Source organism: Dysidea avara, chromosome 5 (assembly GCF_963678975.1).
Source record: "Dysidea avara chromosome 5, odDysAvar1.4, whole genome shotgun sequence".
NCBI classification, from domain to species: domain Eukaryota; kingdom Metazoa; phylum Porifera; class Demospongiae; order Dictyoceratida; family Dysideidae; genus Dysidea; species Dysidea avara.
Window position 1 is genome coordinate 16,478,378 of NC_089276.1, and position 15,304 is coordinate 16,493,681.

Sequence of the window (15,304 nt, forward strand, 5' to 3'; positions counted from 1 at the left end):
GCTGCATACCATCCTTCGTTTTGAAATTAGTCGCCCCCACATAATTTGTCCTCTAAGGGCGCGGCTTAAAGAATGACACAAGAGTACAACTGCGGTTACCAGTTGTTGACACAAGCTGTGAGTAATTAGCACATGTAGCTAGCTTAAAAGGAAGTGTGCAAAATCGCCTAATACAATTGTCACCATGCATTATTGCATTTTATAGCACCCCCACACAAAATTACACATGTAATTACAACATACAGAGGAGACACATGAATACCAAACACTTTTCACAACAATAATGTAAGAATTGTACAATAATGACTGTAATATAACTGCTATGCAAATGTTTTCCAGTGGCCCGCCATGGTAGCAAGTCTCACATGACGGCATGTATATTCATCCAAACACAATGGGAGTAACGAGTGAGTATGATGACAACAAGTTGGTATGACTCCATTTGTAGAATCCAGATGAGTGGGTGTGGCTCCAGTATGTCTAAACGGTTAACAAACATTCCTGTTATAAATACGTGCTAGAGTTGCAATATAATAGTATAGTATTTAAATGCAATAATACATAGTCTCCATTGCATCACTATCAAACAACACTGAGTGGAGGATATTGTTGCATCTCTAGTATGTACACTCTATCAGTACAACCTATCTTAATGGCCACTAGTATAGAAAGACAACCACTCTTGAAAAGCCAATTCCAATTGAGAATTTATACACTGTTACCTGCTGAATGAGTGAAGGTGGCAATAAACAAGTTCCACCGTAATTTATACACGTGATCTGATCCTGTATATTCTGTCAGTGGATGAGATCCACTTGGCCAGGACAAAATGTGACTCAAGTGCCCTGGATGATCCATACTCAACCAACTTATGACCCAGTGGCACAATGGAACTGACTATTTATAGAGAATACAATTACATTTATTTCTAAGATGTGTGGATGTGTGGACACATTACAACACATTACATGTACATACAAGACACGCTACGTACTGTTTTAGCATTTCAAGTCACCACATTATACACGTACCAGTCAACAATGCTTCATAGTGCCCATCAGTAAACCTGAAGAAAAGTTACGAAAAATAAAAATTCACATAAGTACAATGAAACCTCATTAATATGGCAGGCTGTGGGACCAAAAAATTTGGCCTGAATAACAAGGTGGCCTTATTAATGAGGTCATAAGTAATGCTTAGCTATATTTGGGACCTACTAGAGGTGGCCAATATAATGAGGTGGTCTTATTAAAGAGGTGGCCACTAAGTGAGGTTTCACTGTACATATAGTTCACAATATTGTGAACAATATTAATGGTTAACAATATACACTGAAACCTGCAGGTCACTTCTTGTGGAAGATTGCTCTCTACACAAAATGACACATTCAGAGATTGTATTTAGATGGATGATACAGTAACGCATTGTGACTTCAATACTCGTGATGTGTCACTGCTAGGCAGCAACCATATACACGGCACTGCCACATCGCACTTGCTTGCACACACAATTTTGCTAACGATTTTACAAATTGATAATTAAGGGGTGTGGCAACTAGCTGTTTCCCTTCTGTACAAGTGGCCACCAAGACAGGTCCACTGTGGATGAAAGCCAGGCATTAGATATTTGGTATTTCATGTGTTGAAGACATTCCAGGGCTTCTGGTAGTCTCAAATCTCACCACAGTTTAACTCAGGCAGTGTTGTGGTCACCACTAAACTACTGGAATGCTGTGTTATGTTCATCTTATGCTTGGCTACTATATTGTAGAACTGAAATGGATACTCTGAAAAATATATCCTATGGATAATGACTTCATCACTTTCTTCATCAGGAGCTTATAAGGACCAACAGTGAAACTTTTTACACTTGGGGCTGACAGTCAACTGCCTATGTCTGAAGCAGTGCTTTTGGTGCTCTAACAGATTGGCTGCCCCCTTGCTGCCAGCACTCACTGTCTCATACGCTGTCATACACTAAATCCATCTCTATAGCCAGTTAGAACAGCATGCTTCTTACCTTTTTTTAAGGCCGCATAATGCAGCCACCTCTTTAAAAGGCAAGGTTAGAAAATTTTGTCCCTACGGCCTGAATAATGACCAGTTTTCACTGTACTATTAGTGATTAGTGATCATGGGGGATTATTTATTAAGATACTAAGATATACAAACGCTACAACCTCTAAATATAGCAGTAAATTTTTTACCCTGGTCCAATGTCTCATAATAATCGTGACTTCGTGAGAGACTCTACTGTGACAAATACATGTTTATCATGATATGTGCTAATCGCCTTTTTACAATTAAGTTTTACAACACAAATACATGTATAGTTAAACTCACCAATTGCGACTAAATCCCTTCAACACGAAAAGACAAATAATGAGACAACCTTGGAGACAACAGCCACACAAGCCTATTCTGGTGCGTTTATTTAGTAGTAATATAAATTTTAAAGGCGTTTATTTACAACAGGACATAATTACGCGCCCCTCTATTGTCTCTGTACATACTTGCCTTTTCTTTACTATTCTCATTTCATTTCACAAGATCTCTTGGCAGGGGCGTAGCTTCTTCACTTGAATTAGTCAATGCTTGAAGTAGATCGAGATACTCTAATAAAACAGTCACATTTCTACAAGTGCCATATTTTTATATTGTAAAGTCTGTAAGTAGCTAGTAATTTAAACTATACAATCCGATGCTAAGCAGAAGTTGTAACTATGCTAAATATTGATTGCTGTGTTCAGCGGTGGAGCAAGTAGTTGATATGAGGGGGGCTGGGCTGACCCAGACTTATTTCTATAGTTTAGTAAGGTGAGACCAAAAAAAAAAAAAAAAAAAAAGGTCGCAACCAACTGACAAGAGCTTCCACCTCACCAGCTACCATTTCTAGCTGATAAACTACATAAAAATCCTTACATAGCTCGCTACACACTGAATACTTTATTAGAGTGACTGCTCTATTAGAGTATCTCGATCTTTATCACGGTTTTCAGCCCCACTCCAAGAAAGATAATTTCGGTGTGATATCATTCTGAGGGGGGCTAAGCCCCCCCCCCCCCCCCCCCCCCTTTCCGCCGCCTATGGCTGTGTTACAGCTGTTTTGTGACTGCTCTAATAGAGTATCTTGATCGTTTCAATGCAGTACAAGATGAAAGGCAAAGTGTTGTTAAGGGTTTACTAGTTAAAATGGGTGTTAGTTGACTGCAGTTGCATGCCACTAACAGGGCCGTCCAGAGAAATTAGAGGGCCCAGGGAAAAGAGTTAAAGAGGGGCCCAGGGGCAAGGAAGGGTCTAGATCCTGACTGCTCTATTAGAGTATATCGATCTTTCTTTAAACAGGTATTCAAGTGGCCCCTTTCAGGCTGTGGTAGGGGGAAAAATACCCCAGTTACCCCCAATGTGGGCGGCCCTGGCCACTAAAATTACAGTTATATTTTAATATTCTGTCACTGTAATCTGGGGTTTCTGTCAAAACCATGGAAACTACTGACTCACCTACTGTTATCAACAGTGCATTGCTTATTCTAACAAAAAGTATTGAAATCCCATCCAAAAACAGCTTATAGCTGTAAAAAAAGTGCGCGTCCAAGTAAAGCAGAGTTAACTGCGACAAAAAGTAATGATATCATAATGCGGCCATGTGCGAGGTGTGCAAGTTGTAATATTAGCTAATCAGATAATACAATGTTATTGTTAAAGTGTTAATGAGAACTATGTGATGCTGCTAGTTTTGAAGTGTGTGAGCATCTTCATAAATGCCACATAAATTTAATTCTCAATAAAGCAATGTGTATAGATTCTCTGATAGTAATAAATAGTTTGAGTTTGGCCGCCTTTCCTGTATACAGCAATGCTACGAACAAAGGAAAGGTGGCCAAACTCAAACTATTTATTACTATCAGAGAATCTATACACATTGCTTTATTGAGAATTAAATTTATGTGGCATTTATGAAGATGCTCACACACTTCAAAACTAGCAGCATCACATAGTTCTCATTAACACTTTAACAATAACATTGTATTATCTGATTAGCTAATATTACAACTTGCACACCTCGCACATGGCCGCATTATGATATCATTACTTTTTGTCGCAGTTAACTCTGCTTTACTTGGACGCGCACTTTTTTTACAGCTATAAGCTGTTTTTGGATGGGTTTACAATACACGCACAAACTTTAACAAGCACGCTAGCTAATAATTTATATCTCAATGGGTCAATGTCCATATCACTTTGCTAACCCAGGTAGACAGTCTCAAAGACAGTTGCACTATAAGTTATATTATATATAAGTGTGGAATCTATGTGTAAAATCTAATTGTGTGGTATCTTTGATATCATATTATTCCACATTTGCTGAAGTCAACTACACCATTGATATGCTGAAGTTCCTGTACACAATTATCGAGACAATTATGCAGTCAAACTGTCAGCAGTTGCAAGAAATGTCTAAATAATGATATAGCTAAAATGTACACAACTTGCATGGACATGGCAAAACATGATGATTTTAGACATATTATTTGATGCATACAGTATTATAATACAGCTATACATGTGCGGCATGAAAAACTAGGGCAAAGTAGTAGTTAATAATAGTATAATTAAGCTTTGCCAACTCTAGTGTGCGATTTACTGAGGTTATGTGCGCATGCAGGGCTATTTGATTTGATTGAATGCTTTAGCTACGGTGACCAGCACTGAAGTAGTTTGCTATGTCACTATCTTGGTTGCTCAGTACAAATGAAGTATGTACAACTCAAGATCTAGGCATTTTCTCATCACTACTGAGATCACTACAAGGAGAGCTAGCTCTTAGTCATGATTACTTACTATGTGAGGTAACTGTATAGGAACAGTTCCATTAGCTATAGGCTAACTTGCTACGTGTCAGCGGGCAAAGCTGCCAATTTAACTAGGCAAATTAGCCACATATACTAAGCTCTATTGCTGGTAGTATGCAGTATTGCAATAGCTAAAGAGTAGCCTCTTCAGTAGACTCGTACCTCGACTCATACCAGGCACAGAACACGGCTCCACAGCACTACAACATAGTATTTAAAAGTATTTCAAATCTTAACTGAAATCTTAAAATCTTGTAAAATCTTTTCAAATCTCGGTCAAAATCTTGAATCTTTCTTAAGATTTCTCAAATCTCAAATCTAAGTACTGCGTTACGGACCCCTCGGTTATCATTCCAAAGCCAACTACATGTAGCATATGCGAGATCGAGATACTCTAATAGAACAGTCACCCTAATAAAGCATTCAGCTACGTTTATAACTTACTCCATTATAGAATTATATGGCATTGTAAGTTATTCTGTAGGGAGTTCAGCTACAAACAGTTAATCTTATAGACAATTCAGCTACAAGCAAGTCATCCTGTGGAGAGTTCAGCTACAAATATGTTGCTGTAGAGATTCAGAACATTATAAGTCACACTGAAGAGAATTCAACTATAAACAAGTCACCTTGTAGAGAGTTCAGCTACAACAAGTCACTCTGTAGAGAATTCAGCTACAAACAAGTCACTGCGTAAAGGGTTCAGCTACAAAAAAGCTACCTAGTAGAGAGTTCATCTAGATCAGCTACAAACAAGTCACTTAATGCAATGTTCAGCTACAAGTAAGTCACACTGTAGAGAGTTCAGCTAGAAACAAGTCATCCAGACTGAGTAGAGAAATCAACTAGAAAACATCACCTTGTAGAGAGTTCAAATCACCCTGCAGATAGTTCAGCTACAAACAAATCACCCTATAGAGAGATCAGCTAGAAGAAGTCACCTTGTAAACAGTTTAGCTACAAAGAAACTACCATGTAGAGAATTCAGCTATGAACAGATCATCCTGTCGAGAGTTCAGCTAGAAACAAGTCATCCTGTAGAGAGATCAACTAGAAGAAGTTACCTTGTAGAGGAGTTCAGCTACAAAGAAACAACCATGTAGAAAGTTCAGCTGCAAATAAATCAAAGGAGTTCAGCTCAAACAAATCACCCTGTAGAGAGATCAGCTAGAAACAAGTCACCCCGCAGAGAAATCAACTAGAAAAAGTTACCTTATAGAGAGTTCAGCTACAAACAAACCATCATGTAGAGAGTTCAGCTGCAAATAAATCACCCTGTAGAGAGTTCAGCTACGAAAGGATCACCCTGTAGAGAGTTCAGCTAGAAACAAGTCATCCTGTAGAGAGATAAACTAGAAGAAGCTACCTTGTAGAGAGTTCAGCTACAAAGAAACCACCATGTAGAGAGTTCAGCTACAAACAAATCAAATTGTAGAGAGTTTAGCTACCAACAAATCACCATGTAGAGAGTTCAGCTAGAAACAAGTTATCCTGTAAAGAGATCAGCTAGAAGAGGTTACCTTGTAGAGTGTTCAGCTATGAACAAACCATCATGTTGAAAGTTCAGCTGCAAACGAATCACCCTGTAGAGAGTTCAGCTACGAGAAGATCGCCCTATAGAGAGTTCAGCTAGAAGAAGTCACCTTGTAGAGAATTCAGCCTCAAAGAAACCACCATGTAGAGAGTTCAGCTACGAACAGATCACCCGATAGAGTTCAGCTAGAAACAAGTCACCCTGCAGAGAGATCAGCTAGAAACAAGTCACCCTGCAGAGAGATCAGCTAGAAACAAGTCATCCTGTAGAGAGACCAGCTAGAACAAGTCACTTTGTATGTAGAAAGTTCAGCTACAAACAAATCACCCTGTAGAGAGGTCAGCTACAAACAAATCTCCCTGTAGAGAGATCAGCTAGAAGAAGTTACCTTGTAGAGAGTTCAAATACAAAGAAACCATCATGTAGAGGGTTCAGTTGCAAACAAATCACCTGTAGAGAGTTCAGCTACAAACAAATCTTCCTGTAGAAAGGTCAGCTAGAAGAAGTCGCCTTGTAGAGAGTTCAGCTACAAAGAACCATCATGTAGAGAGTTCAGCTGCAAACAAATCACCTGTAGAGAGTTCAGCTACAAACAAATCTCCCTGTAGAGAGATCAGCTAGAAGAAGTTTCCTTGTAGAGAGTTCAGCTACAAACAAATCACCCTGTAGAAAGATCAGCTAGAAGAAGTTACCTTGTGGAGAGTTCAGCTACAAAAGAAACCATCATGTAGAGAGTTCAGCTGCAAACAAATCACCTTTAGAGAGTTCAGCTACAAACAAATCTCCCTGTAGAGAGATCAGCTAGAAGAAGTTACCTTGTGGAGAGTTTAGCTACAAAGAAACCATCATGTAGAGAGTTCAGCTGCAAACAAATCACTTGTAGAGAGTTCAGCCACAAACAAATCTCCCTGTAGAGACATCAGCTAGAACAAGTCATCTTGTAGAGAGTTCAGCTACAAAGAACCATCATGTAGAAAGTTCAGCTGCAAACAAATCACCTGTATAGAGTTCAGCTACAAACAAATCTCCCTGTAGAGAGATCAGCTAGAAGAAGTTACCTTGTGGAGAGTTCAGCTACAAAGAAACCATCATGTAGAGAGTTCAGCTGCAAACAAATCACCTGTAGAGAGTTCAGCCACAAACAAATCTCCCTGTAGAGAGATCAGCTAGAACAAGTCATCTTGTAGAGAGTTCAGCTACAAAGAACCATCATGTAGAATATTCAGCTGCAAACAAATCACCTGTATAGAGTTCAGCTACAAACAAATCTCCCTGTAGAGAGATCAGCTAGAAGAAGTTACCTTGTGGAGAGTTCAGCTACAAAGAAACCATCATGTAGAGAGTTCAGCCGCATAAACAAATCACCTGTAGAGAGTTCAGCTACAAACAAATCACCTGTATAGAGTTCAGTTACAAACAAATCTCCCTGTAGAGAGATCAGCTAGAAGAAGTTTCCTTGTAGAGAGTTCAGCTACAAACAAATCACCCTGTAGAAAGATCAGCTAGAACAAGTCACCTTGTAGAGAGTTCAGCTACAAAGAACCATCATGTAGAAAGTTCAGCTGCAAACAAATCACCTGTATAGAGTTCAGCTACAAACAAATCTCCCTGTAGAGAGATCAGCTAGAAGAAGTTACCTTGTGGAGAGTTCAGCTACAAAGAAACCATCATGTAGAGAGTTCAGCCGCAAAAACAAATCACCTGTAGAGAGTTCAGCTACAAACAAATCACCTGTATAGAGTTCAGTTACAAACAAATCTCCCTGTAGAGAGATCAGCTAGAAGAAGTTCCCTTGTAGAGAGTTCAGCTACAAACAAATCACCCTGTAGAAAGATCAGCAAGAAGAAGTTACCTTGTGGAGAGTTCAGCTACAAAGAAACCATCATGTAGAGAGTTTAGCTGCAAACAAATCACCTGTAGAGAGTTCAGCTACAAACAAATCTCTCTGTAGAGAGATCAGCTAGAAGAAATTACCTTGTAGAGAGTTCAGCTACAAAGAAACCATCATGTAGAGAGTTCAGCTGCAAACAAATCACCTGTAGAGAGTTCAGCTACAAACAAATCTTCCTGTAGAAAGGTCAGCTAGAAGAAGTCATCTTGTAGAGAGTTCAGCTACAAAGAACCATCATGTAGAGAGTTCAGCTGCAAACAAATCACCTGTAGAGAGTTCAGCTACAAACAAATCTCCCTGCAGAGAGATCAGCTAGAAGAAGTTTCCTTGTAGAGAGTTCAGCTACAAACAAATCACCCTGTAGAAAGATCAGTAAGAAGAAGTTACCTTGTGGAGAGTTCAGCTACAAAGAAACCATCATGTAGAGAGTTCAGCTGCAAACAAATCACCTGTAGAGAGTTCAGCTACAAACAAATCTCCCTGTAGTAAGGTCAGCTAGAAGAAGACATCTTGTAGAGAGTTCAGCTACAAAGAACCATCATGTAGAGAGTTCAGCTGCAAACAAATCACCTGTAGAGAGTTCAGCTACAAACAAATCTCCCTGTAGAGAGATCAGCTAGAAGAAGTTTCCTTGTAGAGAGTTAAGCTACAAACAAATCACCCTGTAGAAAGATCAGCTAGAAGAAGTTACCTTGTGGAGAGTTCAGCTACAAAGAAACCATCATGTAGAGAGTTCAGTTACAAACAAATCACCCTGTAGAAAGATCAGCTAGAAGAAGTGTCCTTGTAGAGAGTTCAGCTACACACAAATCTCACTGTAGAGAGATCAGCTAGAAGAAATTACCTTGTAGAGAGTTCAACTACAAAGAAACCATCATGTAGAGAGTTCAGTTACAAACAAATCACCCTGTAGAAAGATCAGCTAGAAGAAGTTACCTTGTGGAGAGTTCAGCTACAAAGCAACCATCATGTAGAGAGTTCAGCTGCAAACAAATCACCTGTAGAGAGTTCAGCTACAAACAAATCTCCCTGTAGAGAGATCAGCTAGAAGAAGTTACCCTGTGGAGAGTTCAACTACAAAGAAACCATCATGTAGAGAGTTCAGTTACAAACAAATCACCCTGTAGAAAGATCAGCTAGAAGAAGTTACCTTGTGGAGAGTTCAGCTACAAAGAAACCATCATGTAGAGAGTTCAGCCGCAAAAACAAATCACCTGTAGAGAGTTCAGCTACAACAGATCACCTGTATAGAGTTCATTTACAAACAAATCTCCCTGTAGAGAGATCAGCTAGAAGAAGTTTCCTTGTAGAGAGTTCAGCTACAAACAAACACTGCTTGAAGTATCTTAGTTTACTACAGTGGTATATCCCCAGTACATGGAACAGTTAATTGTTTGTTATTTTAGTAGTTTTTTAGTAAACCCGCATTCACTGATGTTTTACTGACAGTTTAAAACTTAGTAAAATAATTATGTTCCATATACTTAATTCTACTGACACTTTACTATCAGTATATCTACAGTAAGGCATCTTAACAAATTAGTAAACTAAGAACCTTCAAGCAGTGAAATCACCCTGTAGAAAGATCAGCAAGAAGAAGTTACCTTGCAGAGAGTTCAGCTACAAAGAAACCATCATGTAGAGAGTTCCGCTGCAAACAAATTAGGCCTGCGCCTATTATGCCGGCATAATCTTGAGAATAATAGGTCACCAATTTCGTGAGAATAATTCCGGAATAATAGGATGGTTACACGCATAATTTTAGAATAATCAGACGACCACGGGAACGATCAGTGGAATTAGGGGGCGTGTCTCTTCTTGATTACCTAGAAGAAAGAAGTAAGGTACTACAAATGATACAAAGCTGACGGAGTGCTGGTTGAAAGGAGCTGAAAAGCCTCTAAAAGATCGATATACTCTAATAGAACACTCAAATACTTCAATAGAGCAGTCAGATCGTTTCATGTTAACAATCTACAGCCAACATCAGGGATTTAACTGCATGATTATCTGCAATTCTGAAATTGTACATCTTATACCAGTGTATCTTCTTCAAGTCTTTGAGCATTATTATCTACCTATCTTAGTAGCTATAGAGTAGTTACAGTTATTATAATTATAATACACTAATAATTAAATACACTTGAATTATTACTGTAGATAGCTATTCTAACCCTGCTGTAACTATTATGGATAGAAAAATGATGTATAAGGTGGAATGCTTCATATATGGCTATTAATAATTCGGACAAAACTACTTATAGCAGCATCTTGAAAACTAAGTGACTAGCCACAGATATGTACTGAATGAGAATAATTATGGAATAATAAGCTGGATACAAGAATAACAAAAAGAATAAAAGGAGAATTTTTTGGGAAATTCTGGAAAGAATAATAGGTAAAATTTTGAGCATAATAGGCTCAGGCCTAAAACAAATCACCTGTAGAGAGTTCAGTTACAAACAAATCTCCCTGTAGAGAGATCAGCTAGAAGAAGTTACCTTGTGGAGAGTTCAGCTACAAAGAAACCATCATGTAGAGAGTTCAGCCGCAAGAACAAATCACCTGTAGAGAGTTCAGCTACAAACAAATCACTTGTATAGAGTTCAGCTACAAACAAATCTCCCTGTAGAGAGATCAGCTAGAAGAAGTTACCTTGTGGAGAGTTCAGCTACAAAGAAACCATCATGTAGAGAGTTCAGCTGCAAAGAAATCACCCTGTAGAAAATTCAGCCACAAACAAATTGTCCTGTAGAAAGATCAGTTAGAAGAAGTTAGATGTAGAGAGTTCAGCTACAAAGAAACCATTCTGTAAAGAGTTCAGCTGCAAACAAAGCACCTGCACAGAATTCAGCTACAAACAAACCACCCTGTAGAGAGTTCAGCTAGAAGAAGTTACCTTGTAGATTGTTCAGCTACAAACAATTCACCCTGTAGAGAGAGCAGGCCCGTAGCCAAGGGGGGTTCGGGGGGTTTGGACGAACCGTCCTTTAAAAATTTGGTCCACTTAAAACTTCTTACTCCAATCACTATTCACTACACAAATCGGTGCGGATAGCACAGGGCCGTCTTCTCATGGCATTTCAATTAATAATGAGTTTGAGTAAATTCGATTGTGGGTTTAGATTAATGCGGTTTTGAGGATTTCACTGTGGTCAAAGTGTCACCGTCGTGCTTAGTTAGCTACTAAGCGTGCTAAGTTACTAAGCATGCTGTGTGATTCTTCAGTATGGGCAGAGTAGCGCAAAAGGAACGTGAACGGAAGCGCTCAGCTTCATCCTGCCAGAGATTAGACAAGCTTGTTACGAAGCTGAGACGAAAGGATGAAGGTGCAGGCGAGCCGGAGGGTCCAGGCGAGGCTAGAGCAGAGGTAATCGAAATCGATTCCGACTCTGAGCAGCAACGCGAGTCTAGCAATTCAGCTGTAACATCGTCCAGTACTCAATCTACAGGTAAGTAGCATGCATGCCTAGGGCCTCGATCTTAACCTTTGGCAGTAGCTATGCTAGTAGCTACTGAACTAGTGATGTTGAAGTAATTTGCATGCTGTACAATGATGCATGTTCAATGCAGGTACACTGTTTTCTTTTATTTCAGGCGAAGAAGAGGTCTCCTTGGCTCAAGATTATGAAGTAGTAAGTGGCTCACATAGTTCAACAACCTCTCCTTCATCTGAAATCCCAGTTGTGGAGCCTGCAACCAGCATGCTACAATCCGGTGCACCGACAGAGCCAGTTTCTATTGAGCTACTGTTAGATGTTGGTGAGATCTATGCAAATGCTAAGTCACCCGCAGAGATTACTAAGATAATGCAGTCACTATCAGCTGCACAGAAGTACAGGTTACTCACACACCACAAAAAGCCAGCAAGAAACTACACATTTCCTACACAGTTTCTTGGCGGTTGTAACCGCAGCTTTCGGTATGACTGGCTTGTAGAAAACCCATGGTTGGTATACAGTGAGCATGCTGATGGCATGTTCTGTATTGTTTGTGCAATTTTCTGCAATGATTCCAGTAAAGGCTATTTAGTTAGTAAGCCATTTCGTATATGGAACAAAAAGAGCGAGAAAACCAAACAACATGTCAGCTTACTGTACCACCAGAAATGCATGGAATTAGCAGACAATTTCAAGCACACAGTAGAAAACCCAGATGCCACAATTACTGCACAGTATGATGCACACAGAGCTGCAAACATCAAGCACAATCGGTCAATTCTGAAATCCTTGGCTAGCGCAGTATTGTTCTGCACTAGGCAATGCATTGCATTGCGAGGAGATTCAGAAAACCTTTATACAGCTGGCAATCCTGGTAATTTTCTTGCATTACTAAAGCTATTAGTAAATCATGATGCTATCTTGAGAGACCACTTGGAAGCACCTGCTATGCGAAATGCCACCTACATTTCACCCCAAACTCAAAATGATTTGATTGATGTTTTGGGTGAGTAGATTTTTGCTGGCATAGTAGGGGACATCAATGCTTCACCACTTTATTCAGTGCTTTGTGACGAGCTTACTTCCCATAATCAGGAGTATCTGTCAGTGTGTATCAGGTTTTTAGACCAGAGGAAAGAAATTCGGGAAGAGTTTTTAGCATTTCTACCTTTAGAAAGGATCACAGGTGAGGCCATTTCACAAGTTGTCCTAAAATTTTTGCGCGACAGTGGAATTCCTTCATCTGACATGCGTGGCCAAGGATATGATGGTGCAAGTGATATGTCTTCTGGTGCTGTAGGTGTCCAGGCACGCATTAAACAAGTGGCCCCTTTAGCTACATTTGTGCACTGCAGTGGTCATTGTCTTAATCTTGTTATTAGCAAAAGTTGTAGGTTACCACAAATAAGAAATGTTCTAGATCGCATGCAAAGCTGTTGCCGATTTTTTCTCAACAGTCCAAAGCGAATTGGTGTCCTGTAACTTGTTGTTAGGCATAATGTGGTGGATGAGACACGAAGAAAGCCTTTGCTAGATCTCTGCAAAACTAGATGGGCAGAACGACAGAGTGCATATCAGCACTTTTATCAAGCTTTTGTGTTTATTGCAGAGGCCCTAGAGCTGATTGGTTATAAGCGACACTTAGATAGGTATGGTGATACGTATGCAGATTGGGATACAGCATCCCGCAGTGATGCACAGCAAATGCTAGCTAGTATTACGAGCTTTGAGTTCATTGTGGTATTTCTTACTGTGTACCAATATCTATCTCACTTAGCTGGTATCACAGTAAAGCTGCAGAAGCGTGCCCTAGATATAATAGAAGCACATGAGCAGATTGTTGAAGTGTCAAAGGTTTACAAAGATGAGAGGCAGAAAGTAGATAATGGCTTTGGCAAAATCTTTGCTCAAGCAAGTAGAATGGCTGAAACAGTTGGTAGTACTGTTAAAATGCCACGCATAGTTTCTAGGCAACAGCATCGTAACAATGCTACAGCTACTACTCCTCAGGAATATTTCCAGAGGAATGTTGCAGTTCCTTTTCTTGATCACATCATTGCATTCATTGAGCAGCAATTCCCTGACTCATCATTTACTGCTATCATGCTTTTAGGCCTTGTTCCATCTGTTCTTTATTCAAAGCCTGTAAATCTTGATTCAGCTGTTAGCCAGTACAGTACTGATCTTCCATCTCCTGAATTGTTCCATATGGAACTAAAGTGATGGAAGGGTCGCTACATTGCAATAAAAGCTGATGACAGGCCATCATCAGCTGCAGAAGCCATTAAAGAATGTGACAGGGATATGTTCCCAAACATCTATGTCTTAATGCAGATTGCTTGCGCAATTCCTGTAACATCTTGTGAATGCGAAAGAAGTGCCAGTGGTTTGAGGCGGCTGAACAATTTCACAAGAGCATCAGTGGGAAAAGATCGGCTTTCATTTCTTGCACTTCTGCACATTCACTATGACACTGCAATTGATTTAGATAAGGTAGTAGATCATTTTGCTAGACGTCATCCCGCGAAGACTTGAACTTGAATCAATCCTATAATTTAAGTAACTTTATAATTACTGTACACACAAATTCGTGCATACTTTCTTATCTAATAGCTATTTACATATTTTGTGTAATGCACAATTGTATTGTAGCTATTTATTATTTCTATGAAATTTGAAGTACGTATTGTGGCTATAACTACTCCTTTATGACTATATATTGTAATATAGTTAGCCATATGCAGTATAAGTTATATATAGAAAATAGTGAGAAAATGCCACCAGTTTCAATCTCCAGACTCCAATTTTCAAAAATTTTCTGGGGGGGGGCAAGCCCCCAGACCCCACTAGATTGGGTGTGCTTCGCACACCCAGTCTCAGTACCTTTATTAATCATCATGCAAGTAAAGGTCCACTTTTGGTCAAAAAGAACCCCCTTTCAAAATCCCTGGCTACAGGCCTGGAGAGCAGCAAGAAGAAGTCACTTTGTAGAGTGTTCAGTTACAAAGAAACCACCATGGAGAGTTCTGTAATATATATATGTATTATATATATATAATCACATAGTGATTTAATTTGCCATACATTAGTCTCAATAGTAGGAGTGCAATTAATCCCAAATCGCATGGCCTTGTTTCTGTAATTGCACTGTAAAGTAGCCAATAAAATAGCGGAATAACAGAAGCCTTTTAAGTGCAACAAGAAAGTGATATAATGAATAGCCAATCAAAGAAGCTGACAATAGAAGCCTTTTAAGTGCAGCATATGTAGACATTTTGAGTAGCCAATCAGAATTGCTGACACATGAAGCCTTTTAAGTGCAACAACAAATGATGTAATACAAAGAAGGATGATGCAATGGCCACATAGAACTGGATAGATGTGTACTACAAACCACGAAGGGTGGTCACTATGTGATTAGTAGGCAATCACACGCATTTTCGTGCAATTATGGAATAATTGTACTCGTAACAGCCAAAATTGCACTCAAATGTGTGTGATTACCTATACTAATTTGTACATTTACTGATAAAATCAGAAATATTTAAAGTACATCTGCTTCATCTTTTCCTCTTCCTGTGGAAAAG

The 15,304-nt window shown here is 39.3% G+C and overlaps 1 protein-coding gene and 1 long non-coding RNA gene across 2 annotated transcripts in view; both read right to left on the reverse strand.

Moving 5' to 3' along the window:
• The window catches only part of LOC136256841 (uncharacterized), a 78,616-nt gene that overhangs the window by 46,779 nt on the left and 16,533 nt on the right, over positions 1-15,304 (reverse strand). The window lies entirely within an intron of this gene.
• LOC136256842 (uncharacterized) lies at positions 177-2,836 on the reverse strand. The gene is made up of 3 exons (XR_010701675.1): positions 2,343-2,836; positions 995-1,066; positions 177-480 (listed from the first exon to the last, which is right to left on the reverse strand). It is a non-coding gene; the product is annotated as an uncharacterized lncRNA (long non-coding RNA).